The sequence below is a fragment of the Protopterus annectens genome, chromosome 8.part1 (assembly GCF_019279795.1).
Source record: "Protopterus annectens isolate FY-2018-M chromosome 8.part1, PAN1.0, whole genome shotgun sequence".
NCBI classification, from domain to species: Eukaryota; Metazoa; Chordata; order Ceratodontiformes; family Protopteridae; genus Protopterus; species Protopterus annectens.
Window position 1 is genome coordinate 83432720 of NC_056742.1, and position 19091 is coordinate 83451810.

At 36.6% G+C, this 19091-nt stretch overlaps 1 protein-coding gene across 3 annotated transcripts in view; it reads right to left on the reverse strand.

Annotated features, from left to right (window-relative positions):
* Positions 1 to 19091, reverse strand: part of ACSF3 (acyl-CoA synthetase family member 3) — a 1464159-nt gene that overhangs the window by 1374258 nt on the left and 70810 nt on the right. The window contains exon 2 of one of the 3 annotated variants that reach the window (XM_044081688.1): positions 16017 to 16178. The exons of the other annotated variants lie outside the window; for them this stretch is intronic. The gene's annotated coding sequence lies outside the window, so the exon portion shown is untranslated. The remainder of the gene's footprint in view (positions 1 to 16016; positions 16179 to 19091) is intronic. 3 annotated transcript variants of the gene reach the window in all.

Consider the following 19091-nt stretch of genomic DNA (forward strand, 5'->3'; position numbering starts at 1 on the left):
ATCTAGAAATTTTTGGGTATATCCTACACTCGAGGTATAGGTATCCCAGTTTCCCATCTGAGCAAAGCAGTCTCCCAGTGAGACTACAGAACTGATAGGTGGCACCCTCCTGAGCAACTTGACAATCTTCCTACAGATGGGTAAATACTCTGTACAGCTGTCAGAAACATAAGCACAACAAATGTCAACATTTTCCTTTCTGAGACACAGTGTCAGGCTGAATCAACCTTCCTGCCCACAGCAAAATACTTCAGAATAGACCATTTTTTGTGTGAAAAAAAACACAATGAGCTGTGAGTATCTAAGCATTGCCCAGGACCTCTCAAAAGAAAATGCAGACTGAGACAGACTACTTTATGACCAAGATGCCCGATTCTGGAACCCACTCTGTATAGAGAGATCAATTTGACTGCATCTAGCTGGCACTCCACCAGCTCAGGGTCCATCTACATCAGTTTTTTTCTGACAGAATATAGGCAGACTGAAGCAATCTTGCTCATGACAGACACTCATTTAGCAATGTATTAATCCCCCTCCTCACTTCAAACTGCAAACAGTAAGTCCACAACATAGCTCCACATTTTAGGTTGTGTCAGCTAGCTTATATTGTCTGCCCAATCACAATATTTTCACATGAGACATCAGCTCCCCCACAAACCTGATTCCAGTGAATGGCTTCAAAAACCTAATCAGGGCAACAACCTCTTATAATGATTTTTTTTATATGAAGATCCCCCAAGAAAGTGTAGACATTGGGCTGATTGTCATTCTAACTTGCAAAGTCATGTGATACAGTATTTAACTTGCACGCTCAGAAATCAGTACTTTGTTTTACACCATCCCCCATCTTGTACTTGTAATACTACACAAGTGTACCTGAAACATATATCTAGACAAATTACTACAATGACTGTTCTATGACAGAGGATGGAGCTTAAATACATAACTATATATTAAAAGAGGCAAACACCACCAACACCCATAAATCAATTTCATGCAGATTGATGGGTGGTTGCAGTAATTGATGGCCGGAATGTGACCAGTACTCTAATGACAGTACAGAGCAGTTTAATTGCACTTATTGAAACATTTTCAGCAACCTTTAAAGTATGATCACATCTCCATGTACTTCTATGATGGTGGGAACCATCTCCCCATAACCACTTCTTCCATTTTAAAATGTAACCATAAAACAGTTTCACTACTAATCATTCATACTGGAAGAAGGGACTGCCACCCCATTCCATTTAAACCTTAACCCAAAACAATGGCATTAATAGTTGTACTATCACATTTCCAAACTCATCTACTGGCTTGCCACCTATCGGTGAAATGTTTTCAGAATTTGATTAATTGCTAATCGTAACTTTTTCATATGCATGGGATTATACTGTGAATGTGTATCTGAGATGATGTTGAAGAATGGTAGGTCACAGCTTGACTCTCCATCTTATGGATGACATTACAGACTCAACACAAATCATTTTAACTAAATGTGCATTATGGAGGATAGTGTACACTTAAAACAAAGCATAATTAAGGAAAAATCTTCTATACAGTCTTTTAATCAAAAAGTGATTGTAAACAAAAATTCTTGTAAGCGGTTATTTTAAATCACTGCAAGTAAGCCTGAAAGTATCTATTAAACAAATAATTCTCTTCTCAGTTGCTTGTCACTAACTCTACTACAACTGAGAAAGACAGCCTTTAAATCACTGCCTAATCATACAAGTTGGAAAGCACAGTCTGCCACACAGTTGACTTCACTAGATTATCTTCTGGCATTGCTGTAATACATCATGCAAGTGTAACTTGTATAGTAGTACTCCCAAAATATATGCAAGAAGAGGTACACCAACACTTCAACATCTAGGATTAGACAATGTGCAATGAGGACAATAAAAATGATGTGAGAACATTTTCTTTACAGAAATAGTAGGTAAGCACAATCCCTTACTAAAGGGAGCAGTAAAGGCTGAAATAGTCAAGGGCTTAGCTCCATGGGATCTAGAGATCACTGGTAAAGGGTAATATATTTCAACAAAAATAGTAAATTCTCAGCCAAAATAGGTATATACTCACAGTGTGGAAATAATTAATGTTTGAGGAATGTATAACATGAAACTGTAACAAAATAAGACAAACCACAAACAGAAGGATGCTAAATTCATGAACATTTATAGGTTGGCAATATCTCTTCAATCCAGGCACCTACCACTTATCAACAACATAAATATATACACACATGACAACAATGAAACAAATAACTTAATGCAAGTGGGTAAACAAAAAATGGAGTCCTAAATGCTGTACTATGGGATGAATGTAGCTTTTTTTCAATAAGGTATTTGTTGAACAAGCAATTGGAGCAATGTTTTTTAGTACAACAAAAGATAATTATTCTGGATATGAAAAAGAAAATATAGTACTAGTCTAATCAAAGGGAAATAAAACCATTACAATTGGACTGCACTGTTTGCACCAGGTCATCCAATTCATTTTCTAGTTAAGACATTACTACCATACCTATCAACTTCTCAGTGCAAGAAATCTGGACAAAGCCAGAAATAATGGGAATACAATGGTCCCAAAATAGGGACAGATTATAAATATTGTTCCTATAAAACTTAGAAAGTTGCTAGAATAACAGATTTTGAATTTTTACCTAGTTTTCTGAAGGATATGAAGTCTGAAACTCAAATATCTCTCATTATTTAGTATTATTTTAGTCACTTCAATCCTAAATGATTTGCCAGAAAACTGCAAATTTTATGAGAAACAAACCAAAAATATGAGGCAAAAATCTGGACATTCTACAAAAATCTGAGCAGTTGAGAGGTATTACTAGAGGCTTTTCAAGCAGATTAAAATAATTTATTCTGTTACTGTAAAAGTGGCAATAATGTCACACTAACAGAATGATATATATAAGCAATAACCAATGACGTCTGTGTGGTATATTGAAGATTTACCCACGGTTGGCGTGGTTTAATCATGAGGGCAAAGCCCGATTGATTAAATAAAGCCAACTGTGGGTAAATCTTCAATATACCCCACCACGGATTTGGTTATTGCTATTATGCAATGTCATTATTTAAGGGAAAAAAATGTATTTTTCTTAAATACTGCGTTTGTATAATGCCTCCATGGTACACTTCCGCATTGTTCCTGGGGCTTTTTCTGATGTACTGCGCATGCGTACGGGACTTGTGTTCCCATGCTTACACAGTGCTATGCAAAGGTAGCAACGGAGAAAAGAAGATCTCCGTTTTTTTTTTTTTTTTTTTTTTTGCTTGTTTGACTTGTTTTTTTATTTATTAAAAAGAAAAAAAAGAAACCAGGAGACTTTTTACATTCGGGAGAGCCGGGACAGACAAAAATAAAATAATAATCAGGTAAGTTTCTTACCTGATCATCCTGTTATTTTTGTCTATGCAGTCTCCCTCATTCTTTTGAGGTCTTCTGCAAAGAAAGAAAAGTAAAAAAAATTACTAGCTATATGAATGGAAAAAAGTCCGGGTGACTGGACCTTTTTCCATTGGTATATTCTTGAATTTACAATGGGCACTCTGGTTGGGTTGACCAATCAGTGTGTTCGTTTTTGAATATTAAAATCGCCAGTCATTGTATAATTATCATTTTAGAATTGTCAGGGCAAGCTGCATATGTATTCATTTTCTGATTTTGTTAGTAAGGAATGAAGAGCTGCAAAAATGCCTCCCATTTTAAAAACTGGGGGTACAAGTAAAAAACAAAAAGTCTGGAGACTAAAGTGTTCCACAGAAAAAATCCCAATGCAGCAAGAATGAAAACAGGAAACACATCAACTGTCAAAAATTTAATAGCAGCAATACACAATAAAAAACAGCAAAACTTTCCAGCAAAGCTCTTTTTCAATGCATAAAAAATACTGTAGCAAACATATTTTATACTATCTGTCAGTCTATCAGAAACTAAAGTCACATGACAGAACATTATTAAAACATCTTAAGGTGCAATATACAATGCATAAAAACCTAAATTTATACCCAAATAAAAAGTGTACTGCAGAAACAGTGTAAAAATATGTACAAAATATATAATACAATACAAGTGACCTCATAAGCCATCATGCCTATTTTTAAGTATAGATTTAATACTATTCTGATAATTAAGGCCAGGATTACCATCTGCTCGAAAGTAGTTTATCCATCAATACTCGGCCATTTTTTTTGTACATATGTTTACACTACTTCAACAGTATAATTTAATACATATCCAAATAAAAAGAAAGATTTTATGTACTGTATATTGCACATTAAGATGTTTTAATAGTATTCTATCATGTAACTCAGTTTTAGTTTCTGATAGGCTGGCTGTCAGTATAAAATGTGTTTGCTACAGAGTTTTTTATACATTGAAAAATAGCTTTGATAGAAAGCGTTGCTGCTTATTATTGTATACTGCTGCTATTAAATAACTGACAGCTGACGGTGTGTTTCCTGTTTTAATTCTTGCTTAAGAACTTTGGGTAAATGGTAAAGTAACCATTTGGAGCAGAACATGTTCAATGATGTGTATCCTAACATAAATGCAAAAAAGCCTTTAAAACAGAAATTAGATTTTACTTAATTGAAAACATTAACAATCAATTAGGTCAAGAGATTAATTTTTTGTTTTAATGTTGGTCATATAGGTGTCTCCTTGAAAGGTGGTCAAGTGTACTTTTATTTTGTACTGACATTTTTTCAGCATTTTACAGAAAGGTACAATGACAAATCTGTAATCGCTACTGAAATAAGTCCAGCTCTTAAACGATAAGTTCTCTTAAACTAAGAAAATAACTATGCACATCAAATCGTACAGCTCCAGAAATGACAAGAGTTCAACAGCAAAAAAAAATGCATTCAGCATTATATTCTACATACAGAAACATGAATTCTTTCATCTGTTTACTTTTGAAGAGTTGTCTACAATTTACATAGAGCTCTGCGCCTTACTTGCAGTTGCATCAAAAAAGAAGCAGAGTAGAATATATGATCACAGGTAAGAAGTGAATTCCCTGCTGCTTTTCTCTTCTACCTACCTGGATTCAGCTCACTGATTTTGTTAACAGCAAATTACTTTGGAATTTGCTAGCCATACTGTAACAGCTTTCTCTCAGACTAAACCACTCTGTGCAAACTAAAAGGGCAGCGACACTCACAAAGGTCAACAAAATGCTGGGACACTTTTTCCAGGGATGTGAATTCTAAAGGTGCAAGTGTGATCCTCTGACAGCATGGAATGTATTTGATGCTTCATCCGGAATACAGTGTCCATCTCTCTAGGTTGTACTGATGCAATGGAGGGATACTAACCTGTAATAAATATGGTCAACACGGTGCTTGATGGAAGGCTCAGAGTATAAACAGTAAATTAAGTGGAGAAATATTAAAGGGAAGATGCAATACAGATTCTCTGAATAAAAGATGGAAAGAAGGTGGAAGCATAGGTATTAACTGAAAAAGGGAAGATTTATGCAAAATGTCAATAAATTTTGTATCACAGAGAGTGTAGTGATATTTGGAAGACAATGGCCGAGATGACATAAGGAATGTAAATCTGCACATGGGCTAAAGATAGAATTTATAGTACATAAGGGAAAGGGCAGCTGCATAACGATAAATCCATCACTGACAAATATGATGGGGATAAAGATGGTCTTTTACCAGCAATATCATATGTATATAAGGACTTATCACACACTGATGAACACATATCTATTGCTAGACTGAGAATGACTCATACTGATTATTTAAAACAGAAATAGAAAATTCACCAAATGGTTAGGTTAAACATGGAAGAATGGATAGTGAATGAAAACATTGCTATTTTACCCGTGGCCTTTCCTTTTCATGACTAAGAAATATTGCAGACTTCCATTTTTTTCATACATACCAGGAAACAAGCTCAGAAAGGACAGCATACAAGGAAGCACTTCCAAATACTGTACCTAACAATAAAAATCAGACAGACATACAGGGGTCAACAACAAACTCATACAGTAAATTACTGGTGACTGGGAGTCAAATATAGGTCTCCACATATGCAGCTCTGTGATCCAGCTACCAGAATAAATAGACACTTAAAAGAATTAACAAACAGATATCACATTAAATCCCTTTCAGATGCTGTAGTGGAATTTTAAACAGTTACTAAAGCTTGCAAGCATCTTGCCTGCTAATGAAGCATTCCACAGTAACTCTTCTGTACTCTAAAAGGCAATCCTTTGGAGACTAACCTCTGCAAATCATAATAAAGCAGACAGCCTCACATTCTGAGAACAAACTCAAGCTGCAGACAGCTGCCAACATTAAGCTCATGAAACAGATATTAAACCTTCCCCAAGCAATGCCCTGGAGGCATTTTTGAAGCTTGAAACACCATAACATGACATGGGTTGTCAATTGTTGACAGTCTCAGCTAAGGTTAAGGGTCAGGTACTTTGAATTTCCACTGACCAAATTGCCCGTGTTTATGCACAAAGAGCTATACTCGCTTGGTCCTATGAGCCAATGCACACAATATTTTTTTTAAAGTTACAAATGGATGAATCACTGCACTTTTTAAATGATTCACTAGTGATGTTATTGAGGTGAATACAAGGCCACTTCATCATTCTTATATTTTTAATGAATACCAATATTCCTCCCACTATTTCCAAATGACAAACCACACAAAACAGCGTTTCAAAGCATTTTTGGTTATTGAGATAACCCACTTATTTATTTCTAGACCACCGAACAGTCAATCATATTGATTTTGAAAACACAAGTACAAATTATATTCTATCTGCCTGCAATTAAAGTCGTGCTACACAGTTCATTAAAGTTCAGCCTTCAAATGATGGCATTTTAAGGACATTTTGATCTGCTTTATAAGACAGCATTTTAGGTGCAGAGTGAAAGGTGAAGAAAATGGTATATACTAAATTGCTCAGATTCTCATGTCTCCCTTTTTTTTTTTTTATTTTACTAACCTATTATACTAGAAACCAGAATTCCTTTTACAGAACAGACAGAAAGAAGTAAAAGCCTTCAAATAACGTATCAACATGTATATTATAAATGTTGTGTCACATTAACAAAGGATTGAATGACTGTGACAAATGAAACAGAACTACAAAGGCATCCCAGACAAAACCAGTCTCTCAGTTAAAGTACAGCATTACAGCATGTTTACAGAATAGCATGTTTATTTATTAAATACATTAAGATGCTGAAATCTAAACATCTTACAATAATACAACAAGATGATGAGACAACAGATTTAAGTAAGCTTCCAGAAAAATATTAATCAGATTAAAATAAATAACCATTCAAAATAGTTCTGTGTATGGACAAATACAGGGCATACAAAAGCAAACTACCAGAAATGAGATAACAGAGAAAATAATGTCAGATAAAGACTGACTGATCCACCCAATGTTCAGTGACCATCTCATGAACAAACTAAAGTTATAGGACTTACTACTTGCACACAAAGCCTTCCCATGCTATCCATCCCTGCTCCCTGCTCCAATAGTACATGCTCAGTGAATCCCACTCTGGATCAAGCAAAAGATAAATATGGAGGCAAAAGATGCATGTGTGTGTGTGTGTGTGTGGGGGGGGGTTAAATGAAATAGTTCCTACAGCTGGAATTCCACCCACAGTTCTAGTGTTAAGGTAAGTGCCCATAACATGTGCATGAGATTTCATAGCACTACAGTTTTGAGAACAATTAGGACAAAGACTCCAGCTCAGCTCAGTCCTCTAGAGGGAGTTTGTTCTGTTGAAGTATTTTCCTGATAACCATGGCCTCAAAGGAAAACCAGGGCTTAGGGGTCATACCCAGTTTGCAATGCCTGGAAAAAAAAAAAAAAGTTTCCAAGGATAAACAGGCAGCAGTACAAATGCCCAAAGAGGAGTTATGAAAAGCTGTAGACATGGTTGTGAAGATAACTCTGGTGGATTATTCTTATATGATATTCCTGCAGAGATTGTCCAGGTTTCAAAACAGAGGGCAATGCAATTAAAAATATATTTGGATATGCATTGTTTAGTAACCTGTCTGCCTTCTTTTAGGAAAGGAAACAAAATGTTAATCATCTTAAAGTTTTTATCTTGTCTAAGTAATACATAATCTGTCCTTGTATATACATGCAGTGAAAGAAATATTCTTACCCGGTGACAGGACTGTGAAAAGAAAATTAATGAATAAACTGTCTGGCTTAAATTAGACTCTGTATCCACTTTAGCCCTGAAAGAAGAACTGATACGCAAATAAACTTTTCCTTTACAAAAATAAAGAGGGTCACACAAGGCTTGTAGCTCAAAGATTCACCTAGCTGAATTAAGCAATGCCTTTTAAGGGAAGAACATTAACTCCTTAGAAACTGTTTTCCAGGCAGAAGCTCAATAGGAAAGAGAATGAGCTTTTCTAGGATAGAATACCTATTTCAAGGGAAGGGGACTGGTACCTACAAACTGGTCACAGATGGAGAGCCACAAATAAAGGCTTTGGGGCTTGCAGTCCTCATCTGTATGAAAGTCTGAAATATCAACAAGGCAGAGCTTGTTGGGTGAGCAATTAGGGCCCACATCTGACACTCCTGAAATGTACTGAAGGACAAATATTTTGGTGTGGAAAAAGGAAGTGTTCTTGTAATTATTCTGAGTTGAAGTCTGCTGAGGGGACTTGATGACTGAAATCACACAGGCAGAGAATTCTTCATACCTTGCGATTACCAAAACTGAAGCACCCAAGCTGATAACAGAAGACAACCTGAAGAACTATAGCTCCAAACAGACATTCCCGGAGGGGTGATTCAACTAGCATATGTGTGAGGGGAGACAAAGAAAAAAGGTGAAAGGAAACTGCTGAAGCATAGATAACCATATCAGTTAGACCAATATGGAGTAATCAGAGTTACTGTCACTTCTTATTCTTTATGCATTATTAGTGAAAGCAGAGAAAAGACATAACTGCATTTTATCTTGTTGTTGAAGTGGGGGTGATAAGACAAAAGTATTTCAAAAACTGATGTTCACTAAGTAAACAAGACTTCCAAACTTCCCGAGTACTTTTTCTACTGACAAATAGTTCAGGGACTATTTGTGGAACGTTAGAATGCACTTGCTCAATCCATTTGTCTGTCGATCTGTCAGGCAGTTGGCTTCTGTGGAATATGAACTAAAGATAAAAATGTAATTTGCTTAAAGACTCAATTCCATACTCTGATATCCTCCATGCAGAGGGATATTAGTGCCTCTTTTCAGATGCAACATACTACTGCCACGTTGTCTAACTGGAATGAGATGTGGCCTGGTGGTATCCAGTATTGCAAAACTTGGACAGAAAGTATACTCCCATCAACTTTAGGACACAGATGTGTAACCCGGACTCCTGATAGTACCCAAGCTCTTGAGCCACATGGCCGGATGATGTATTTTTCCATCTCCAGCAGACTGCATCTACTGTATTAATTTAGCAGACGGTGTGCTGCCCCACCTCTGGGCCAGTAATGAAGAAGCCTCAATCCTCACCACTGGCACCAATGTGAGATGTTCATTGGAAGAATAATGGGTACACACACAGTATGTCCAGATGCAGCTCTCTGCATCAAGCACACTCAAGCATAATTTCCCTTAAGAACACACTGGGGCTGGTTTCTCCCTCTTTCTCCAGATCCCCAGTAAGACTCCCCACTGGCACAGCTATATAGTTGAGATCTCAGCTGAATGTGCAAGCCAATGTCCAACCAATGCTTCATGTCCCTGCCCAAGTAGCTGACACCCACACTTTTTGAGGTTTGATAGCTCACACACACACACACACACACACACACACACACACACACACACACACACACACACACACACACACACACACACACACACACCTGGGAAAGGCTGGCACATGTTTACTAGCTATGCCCCTTTCTGCCCACACTATAAGGTAGTTATGACTGCCACCAGACACTCCTGCCAGCTACCTTAAGGGTCTTCCAAGGGTACACAATATACTGAGTGAAACTAATATTAATACAAATGGCAGTTTGTCCAAGAGCAATGCTATTAGAAGTGGCCCACACATTGTCACCAAAAATAAATATGCAAATACTCTCAAAACTTAAATATCTCTACAAAGATCAGCCACAATGAAAGGTAAATATATTTAATTATAAATAGTAAAAGAACAAGAAAATACTAAGTATAAATTCACAGTGACATCGCAGTTCACATCACAGGAAATATTTAAAATAACAGTTAAGGAGAGGCTCAGACAAATAAAGAAAAACAATATCTAAACTAAGCTTCACTATATTCCTAACTGAATCCAAGAGAACTATACTGTTCACTACTTACTTAACAGAGCAAGGCAGACAATGTGGTGAATGGTCCTTCTTGTTGTCAGGCCCAAAACAGAATACAGAATTATATTACTTCTGGAATAGCTTGCAGAATGACATCACTTCAGGTCATCTGACTTCTAGTTCCCATGCATACTCCCATTGTTGGAAGCTGGCAGGATTTAGCACCTACCTGTAAAAATACAAACAAGGGCTTTTGCTCAAATCTTCTGCAGGTGCTGGAAGACATGAAACAATTTCATATCTCCATACTTCCAGAGTAGTAATTGGTTCACTTCAAATACAATACAGAAAGCTTCCTAGTATAGACTTTGTGTCTCTGGCTGACCTGTGAGATAAGATTTTTATGGCCTAGCCTGTAAACTGATTTAATTTCAGATATATTTTAAAGTTTTCTGGACTGAGATTAACCTCCCAGATTCCTCTTAAAGCATATACATTTAAACAGTTACAATAGTACACATACATGTCTGTTCTCTCCAGTAGGGCACACTGTGGATACATTTCCAACACAAACACTTTACAAATACCCTTTTCAACACAAACATCTGTACCAATCAATTTGATACAAAGATGACATACAATTCTAATACATTTGAAATACAAGCATCTTGTATAAATCAATTTTATATTCAAAAATAACATATAATTATTTACAAAATTCCAGCTAGCTGTGCTGGCAGTACCTCCTATCATCACAGATGGCTCCAAAAAGAGTGTGCCTATTAAGAGGCTGGTTGAGGTCATGTACTAGGTAACAGATTTCTTGTGATGCAGAAATCTTCACCGGGGCACCATAAGTTCTGAGCCCCGAGACCGCTGGTCTTTGAAGGTCTACTGTGGTATATTCATGTGACACCAGACATGTAGCATATCAACATAATGGCTTCTTTAATTACCAGAGCCCTGAGAAACAGTCAAGCCAAACAGGTGGTTCATCAGACAGAAGAAAGGGAATTGTGGGCAAGATGTTGGAGATTCTTTCCAATGACAAAAATGCAAAGCATGTCCTAGGGATTATATAACAATCTATGAAAGTCAGAAGTTGTACTGGGGTTAGTGAGACTCTGCATTGCTCATAATTACTAAAGTTGTGGCATAACTATAGTATAGAAATTTGGTGCCCTGGGCAGCACAACCATTTGACACCCACCTCTCCCTCAGTGTCTATAAGCAATTCTAATGGCAATCGTTTGCAAACTGTCAAACTTTTTTAAAGAATTTAATAGTTTACAAGTTGTTATTAAGCAACTGCAACTGGGATTTACAAACCGCTTGTAAACCATGTGACTATCTGTTTTTAAAAGATAGTTTAACTACCTTTAAACAAAAGGACATTTAGTTTGCAAGCAGCCCATTAAGGAATTACAACTGTGATCATTTAACTAACAGCTTATCATCTGTCAAGCTCTACCTACAAATTGGCATAGTGAGCACATGCCCTGTTCACCCCATTCTCAGTTGCAAGCAACCAACTATCAAAAGATATCAAACATTCGTGGTCACCCTATTTAAATTCTAACATTTTCTGAGTATCAAAAGAGATCAAATATTCATTTGTGTAAGCAATAGGAAACATAATTATTAATACATTCTTAATTAATTAGAAATCATAAGTTTTTTTAAACAACAGCAATATTTGGTGTATAAGAGGTGTTAGAACAAGTTTTGACATTTCACTTTGGATGTATATTTTCAAACTCCATATAAATATGTTTGTATGTATTTGAGAATATGGTTCAAGCAATATCATATTACTATTAAGAAGCAAGGTTTCATGTATTGATTTCCAATATGATTTATAAGAAGCATTATCCCAAAGCAACACTATGTTAATAAATGCAGAGTTTAAGTAAAAATCAATATTTGGAAACAGTATTCCTCCTTCACTCCAGCTTGTGGTGTACCACAGAAGATAAATTCTTGTTTTTTTGGGGGGGATACCAAAGGAAGGTGAGTAATACATTATTAATTTTCTGTTTAATTTTGACAGGTGGGTAAATTATTAGAGCTTGGCCAATAAATAAGATTTTAGGTAATAGTATCATTTTGATTAAAGTTAGTCTGTCTTCAAATGTGAAGAAGAGTCTGTTCCAACTGTCAATTAGACTTGTAATTGAGTTTATAAGTTGTTGATAATTAGATGTCAGTGATTTTTTTATAATTGGATTCAACAATGATACCTAGATATTCACAGCAATAGCTATGAGATTAAAAACCTCAAGGACAAACATGGCTACATTGTTGGCTGCAATGAAAAAAATCAAGTTTGCAATATGTCAGGTTTGTTATTTCCTCCTATTTCCCATATGCTACCTCCTTTTCTTCCCCTCTGTAACAACGTTACATTATTTTAATGTTGGATAAACTAAATACCACTGTTGAAGATCTTTGTATTAATATCATGTTTCCTTAGAACTTGATATATTAGACCATTACTCAGTGCTGTTTTCATTCTTAATGTAGTGTTTCATTAGCACTCTACATATTAGACCATTATTGTATGTTGCCTCTGTTTTTATTGTAATGTTTTTCATACAACACTACCTGTGAAGGCTGCCAGCCCAGCCAGCTAGAATTTTGTAAATAATTATGTGCTATTAAGAAAACTACATGTTTTGTACGAGAGCTTCATACTGTAACCGCAGCAAAAGTTAGTCTCAGCTAATAGACAGAATGTCTGCAGCTATAATGTAATCTGAGATAACCCAGCAGAAATGGTTTGATAGTAATTTAAGAACTCTCTCTCAGAGAAAGTCTGTGCATTTTGTATCTTGTCTTAGACCTGTAAACATGCCACTCTTCAGCACTTGTATCTGCCTGGCTCTAAGTAAAACTTAGATCATAGAGATAAGACAGAAATATAGCAAGATTAGTCTAGATGTTTTCTGTATTTATGTCAGACTGTCCTGCAATGTTGTTTTAAAGTATTTCCTGTGATTCTGAACTCTGTTTTCACTGTGTTGAGTTAATGAGTATGGTCTTGTGCTTTTATTATTTATTATTAAATATATTTAAACCTTTTAATTATAGCTGGTTTTGTTTAGAGATATTTAAGCTCTGAGATACTTGCATGTATTTGGTAACAATGTACAGGCCACTCTTAAATAGCCTTAAAGTCTTGGACACACTTACCATTTGGATAATAGTAACATTACACAGTGGAATTGGTCACCCTTTGTAAGGGGATTATAGTAGCTGATAAGTAGTGGTTGGTGGCAGTGATAACTACCTTATAGTATATATTATGGGTATAATAAGGGGCACAGCTAGTGAACCTGTGCCAGCCTTCCCCAGGTGTCTGTGTGTTTGACTATGTGCCAGCTACTTGGGTAGGGACACAGAGTAATGGCTGAACAGAGAGGGTGCTGGAGGTTTTGGCTTGACCACTCGGCTAAGATCTGAACCCTATAGCTGTGCCAGTGGGGAGTCTTATTGGGGATCTGGAGAGAGAGGGAGAAACCAGCTCCAGACTGACTGTGATCTCTGTGTGCTCTTAAGAGAAATTGTACTTTATTGTGTGTGTACTTGTCATCCTCCCAATGTACATGTCCCTCACTGGTGTTACTGGTGAGGATTGAGGCTCCTTGATTACTAAGTCAGTGCAGGGGCGTCATACTACCACATGTATTTTTATTCATATTGCTTGGAATTTTGCACCGCACCTCCACTGAAAAAGGGACTTCTCTTACCTGGGAGGACTATCCCGGTCAACAGCAAAAATGAATAATGAAATAAATAAATGTGTGGTGATTATTCACAAAGTGTGGGATATACACTATACTAAATCTGCTCCTAGTGCAGAACCATTTTCAAACCTGTTGGGGCCTGCTGATACATATATGTAATACCAGTAAAAGTACAACTGTGTATACTTAATTTTTTCTGATTCTGGCAGAGCAGTGTAAGCAATCAGAAGATGTGAAAAGCTGCATACATTTAATTCATGGCTGCCATTTTGCATAACAAAGTAGTACACAGGTTTATAGCCTCAAATATTTGAGGCAATTGCAAAGGTTACAGCCTCAAATATTTGAGCTAGTTGCATCTGAGGCTATAGTATAAAACCTTTAGGCGCAGCAGTATGTTTACCCTAAGTCTGTAGATTTTATTAATATTCTTTGCAACGGTGCAGATATTCACAATGGTTATTATTAAAAGCATATAGTAATACTCTTTACCACAGACTATACGAGTGTTATTATTTTAGATATACACTGCACAAAGTAAAAAAAAATACACTTTGTTATGGCACTGTGCCATAATTTTAAATGCTAGTTAAATTATCACTTGTGAGATATATAGAAGGCTATGTGTTGGAGATGAATTTGTGTCCTCAATTTAAGTGGAACTGATAGCATTCTAAAAGTCTGTGTGACATTCTTAACCAAACATGATTTGTAATGATGGGGTTGTTTTTAGTCTCTGTCTGCATTGCACAGATTGTGATACAGACACAGAGAGAGTACTCATCCAGTTCTATGTCAAACAGACTCAATCACCCTTATGTAGTACATTGTGGCTGTACTGATTTTGACAATGCAAAACTTTGGCATAATTAAAACTTCGCCTCACTTCAAGGCTGCACAACCTTGAACTTTATAGAGTCATGAGGGAGGGAGAGGATGAAGATCCTTTATCCCAAGCAAAAAAAAAAAAACAATTTATACTAATTTTCACATTTGTTTATTTACTAAGAATCCTTTACAACAGACTTATACAAAATAATTTCATTAGGTTTCATGCTATAACCAATGTAATACATAAAAGTTCAGGTTCTTGGGAAAACCATAAAAACACAGGGGTCATGCCTCATCTCTCAAATGAAAGCTGCAATGGTCATACATAATAGCACATCGATACAAGGTAACAAAAAAAGCTTCTCAAGCATACCAGTGGAAGACACAGCAATCAGACTATCAGTCAGGCTTCACAATACAATAAAAAAACAATGAATACTAATAGAAAGTAATGGAAGGGAACTTTTAACAGAATACTTCTACAAAATTCACCAGTTCAGTTTTGCCTCATAAATAATGAAGTTTAAGTAATTAGAAATTTTAACAAATCACCAGTTTCGCAGAATCACAGTACTACACTGAAAAATATACTTCAGAAAAGCTGTGCTGAGCAGTAATATAAACTTTATCAGTTAAGTCAATTTTACTTACTACACTATGGCAGTGCAATATAATTTAGGTTTTACTGTACTTTAATGTAAAATCACTGGTAAGCTTTCTGGGAAATACAATTACATTTTCACAGATTATAGCTGACACATCGGTCAACCTCACAGCAAAATATTAAAATGCTCCAGTCTGATGTTGCAACTAGCCATTGCTAAAATTACATCATCTGAGCTTCACAGTTCATAACCCAGGACACTGTTACAGGTAAGATAATAAAGAAAATGAAGGCCAAAAACAAAACATTGGCTGAGAAATTACTTCTAGTAAATTATTTCTTGCTACAGATAAGATGTGACACAGCAAATTGACTTTTGTGGAGTGAATATGCCACTGAATACCCCAAATAAAATTTGGATAGTTATGCCTAACAGCAGCCACACACAAGAAAAGTAAAGTAGATATTTGGAGAGAGGTCACTATAACAGTAAATAACTACATTTGGGTTTACTCACCTTCTGATGTTACTTGCTCCAGCCAGCTTTCTAAAATCACTTTTCTTCTCTGAGAAAGCAAAATTGGTCTTACTACATGCATCAGTACCTTTGCAGGTGCATCAGACTTCCACACACATTTTGCACTGGCATAGCTGCTCTGTTTCTTCAAGCTAAAAGGACCTGCAAGGAAGGTGTCCTTGTCATAAAAAATCTCCAGCACTCAGAAAATATAGGAAGATGTAAACCAAACCATAATATTATTGTAGCTTTTTAAGTTAAGTTTTCTTACCTATCATAAAAATTAAAACAGAAACTGAGGAAGGAAGCTTTATTGTTACAATGAGCTCTTCTTAAATAACTTTTACAGTAACGATTTTACACAACTTTGCTACTTTTTAAGGAAGGTCACTGTAACAGCAAATTATTTTATTCAGGAGGAATCCCAATCAATACTTTGTTGCCCCTGGCAGATTGACAGCCTGTCCTGCTTTGGAGACCCTGTTTCTTTCTAGTGTTCATGAACTTCTATACTGCGTTTCTAATTTAACTTTTTGGTGAAGGTGTGAACAGTAACCCATGTTGCAGCATGCTGCAGTTTCTAAGATCTCTTGAGCATGATACATTCCTAAAGAATGCTGTTGAGATTAACAATGCTCTCGCAGAATTTACTTCAAATGTGTATTGCAGAGATTTATTTTATTTATCCAAACAAAACTACAACAGACTAACCACCTGGATAAAAACTGTTTGGATACAGGCTGGCCTTTCTTTCCATTCTTGAATGAAATAAAAAGTTGGTCTGTTTTTTCAGAAGGATTTCTTCCTAGTGTAGTGTAGCGTTGTCGCCTTACATCAAGACATTGTCCTGTTCGATTCTCAGCTAAAGCGTCTTGTGTGTGGAGACATGCGTGAATGGGCATGCCTTCGTTGAAGGTTGTATGTCAGGGCTGGCAACTCGGTACGTAAAAATCTACTGCCAATCATTAGCGGACCGGAGTTCCACTGTGGCGACCCTTAACCGGGAAAAAGCCGAAAAATACAACAACAAGTTTCTTTGTTGTATGTGGACATTCAGTATCTGTGGTGGATGCGGTCTTTCATTGTGATTGTTTGGACAGAAAAAAGGATGCTGAAAAGACTTGGTGAGACAGACGAAAGAAACAAGCCTGAGAATGAAGAAGGGATTATTCTTCAGCAACACCCTTTTACTATAGAAAATTGTATAAGGTAGTTTGACCCTGTAGTGCAAAGGTATGGAACCCTTACTGCAACTCAAGGTCTAGGTCTTGACTAGTGGCCTTATCACTTGAGCAGCCAAGTAGGGAGGGAGGGAAAGGAGTGAAGGTTTGTGGCCTGCTTGCTTCCCCTGTGGGAGGGGGAATGCTCAGGAATACATGGAGAACAGTGATTTCTCCAACGTCAACTATGGAAACCACCTTCTGTTCTTGTGGGGAGGGGGTGGGGTTGCTTGCTTGTTGGAAATATCTCCTACAAAAGTGAGAGATGACCACTGCAGACAGACCATTACACATCCCCCTGTGGCTCCATTCACTGTGTATGCATGGAGATGGTAAGGCTACAAGAAAAATGCTTGAGCCACCACTAATGGCTCTCTAAATGATGGCCTCTGCTAGTCGACCCTCACCCCGGTGATGGGGAACAAATTGGTTCATTGGCTGGGAGGGGGTTGACAATCAAAAGGGAGCTGGAGGAAAGAGCAATTAAAATACATTGTAAAGGGTAGCTAGCATATTGGTCTGTAAGTCTGAAATCCTTCTGCCTGAGGTCACTACAATATTCATGATAGGCATTTAAATACCTTCTTAATTAGTTGGTTCAAATGGATGGAAAGCTAACTTTTTCCAAAATGATGTTCAAATTTCAAAGACAACACATATTCTCAAGAGGGCAAATGGGTGTCATTGGAAGTTTTAGATGCAAAACTTGCTTCAGGAAAGCCTTAGCAAAAAAGTTCACTGCAATCTGAGGAAAAACTGACACAAACATAGACTGCAGAAACATGGCCCTTAATACATGACAATGTTAGCTGGACTCAAACTGACGGTTAAAACAGCATAAAGTATTTGGAACTAGGCAGTTCAACAGCTCAAACCTTTAGAAGTAGTACAAGAAATAAATATTTCCATAATGAAGTTTATTGTCTGGTATTCAGTATTTTAGCTTCCTTATAGATGTATAATACTTGGCTGGAAAAGAAATCAGTGTGATGTGATGAACTAGAAACTGATCTTCCAGAATGAAAGATACAGACAACACGGACTGGAGTGCAACACTCTGACCTTTTGCCAAGATAGTAATGACTTCTTTGAAGGTAGAGACCCATGGAGAAAGGTTAAATGCTTCAAAAGAGAACATTAAAAATACATTGGACAAAAAGGAACTATGAGACTTTGCTTTGCTATGTTTTATTTTGAATCAGTGGAAAAAAGAAGAAAGGCATATCGCAAGTACTAAATCCAAGGGAATCAAAAGGAGTCCACCCTTTATAATGTCTTATGATGAATAAAGAAACAGGAGTGGATTTTTTTTTTGTCACACACAGTTTCTTACCTGATATGATCCTATATTCATAGGATTCTTCTGAAAGCATGCGAGTCCCATTTAATTCTAACACCCCCCTCCTTCTGGACAAGTCAGCATAGATACACTCTACTCATTGGCATTCCAAACAATTCCTTCATCTAATTCTCAGGAAAGATATCTTACTTCAGCAAGGAGGTTTTGGACCTATACCTTCTTTCACTACTGACCTTTTGATTCCTATCAGAATTTTTCAGCTCAATAATCAGCTAATGTCTTACAAAGAGCCAGAAAGCCTATTTTTTGAATGGAGGACAAAGTGTTCTCACAGGTGTGCGTTGGTGACAATTCACATCCTTTAGATGCAGAAGTATAAAATATTAGCTATTAAGGGTTTTCCATACATTGACATCAATACAAAAATGAATGGAAAACCCTTAATTGTTTATAGAAAGTGGGCCACACTGAAGAACATCTTGGAAAACCCCCACACACAACTATGTAACAACAAGAGCTAATACTATGCAAAAATGTGGGCATCACCACTGCTGT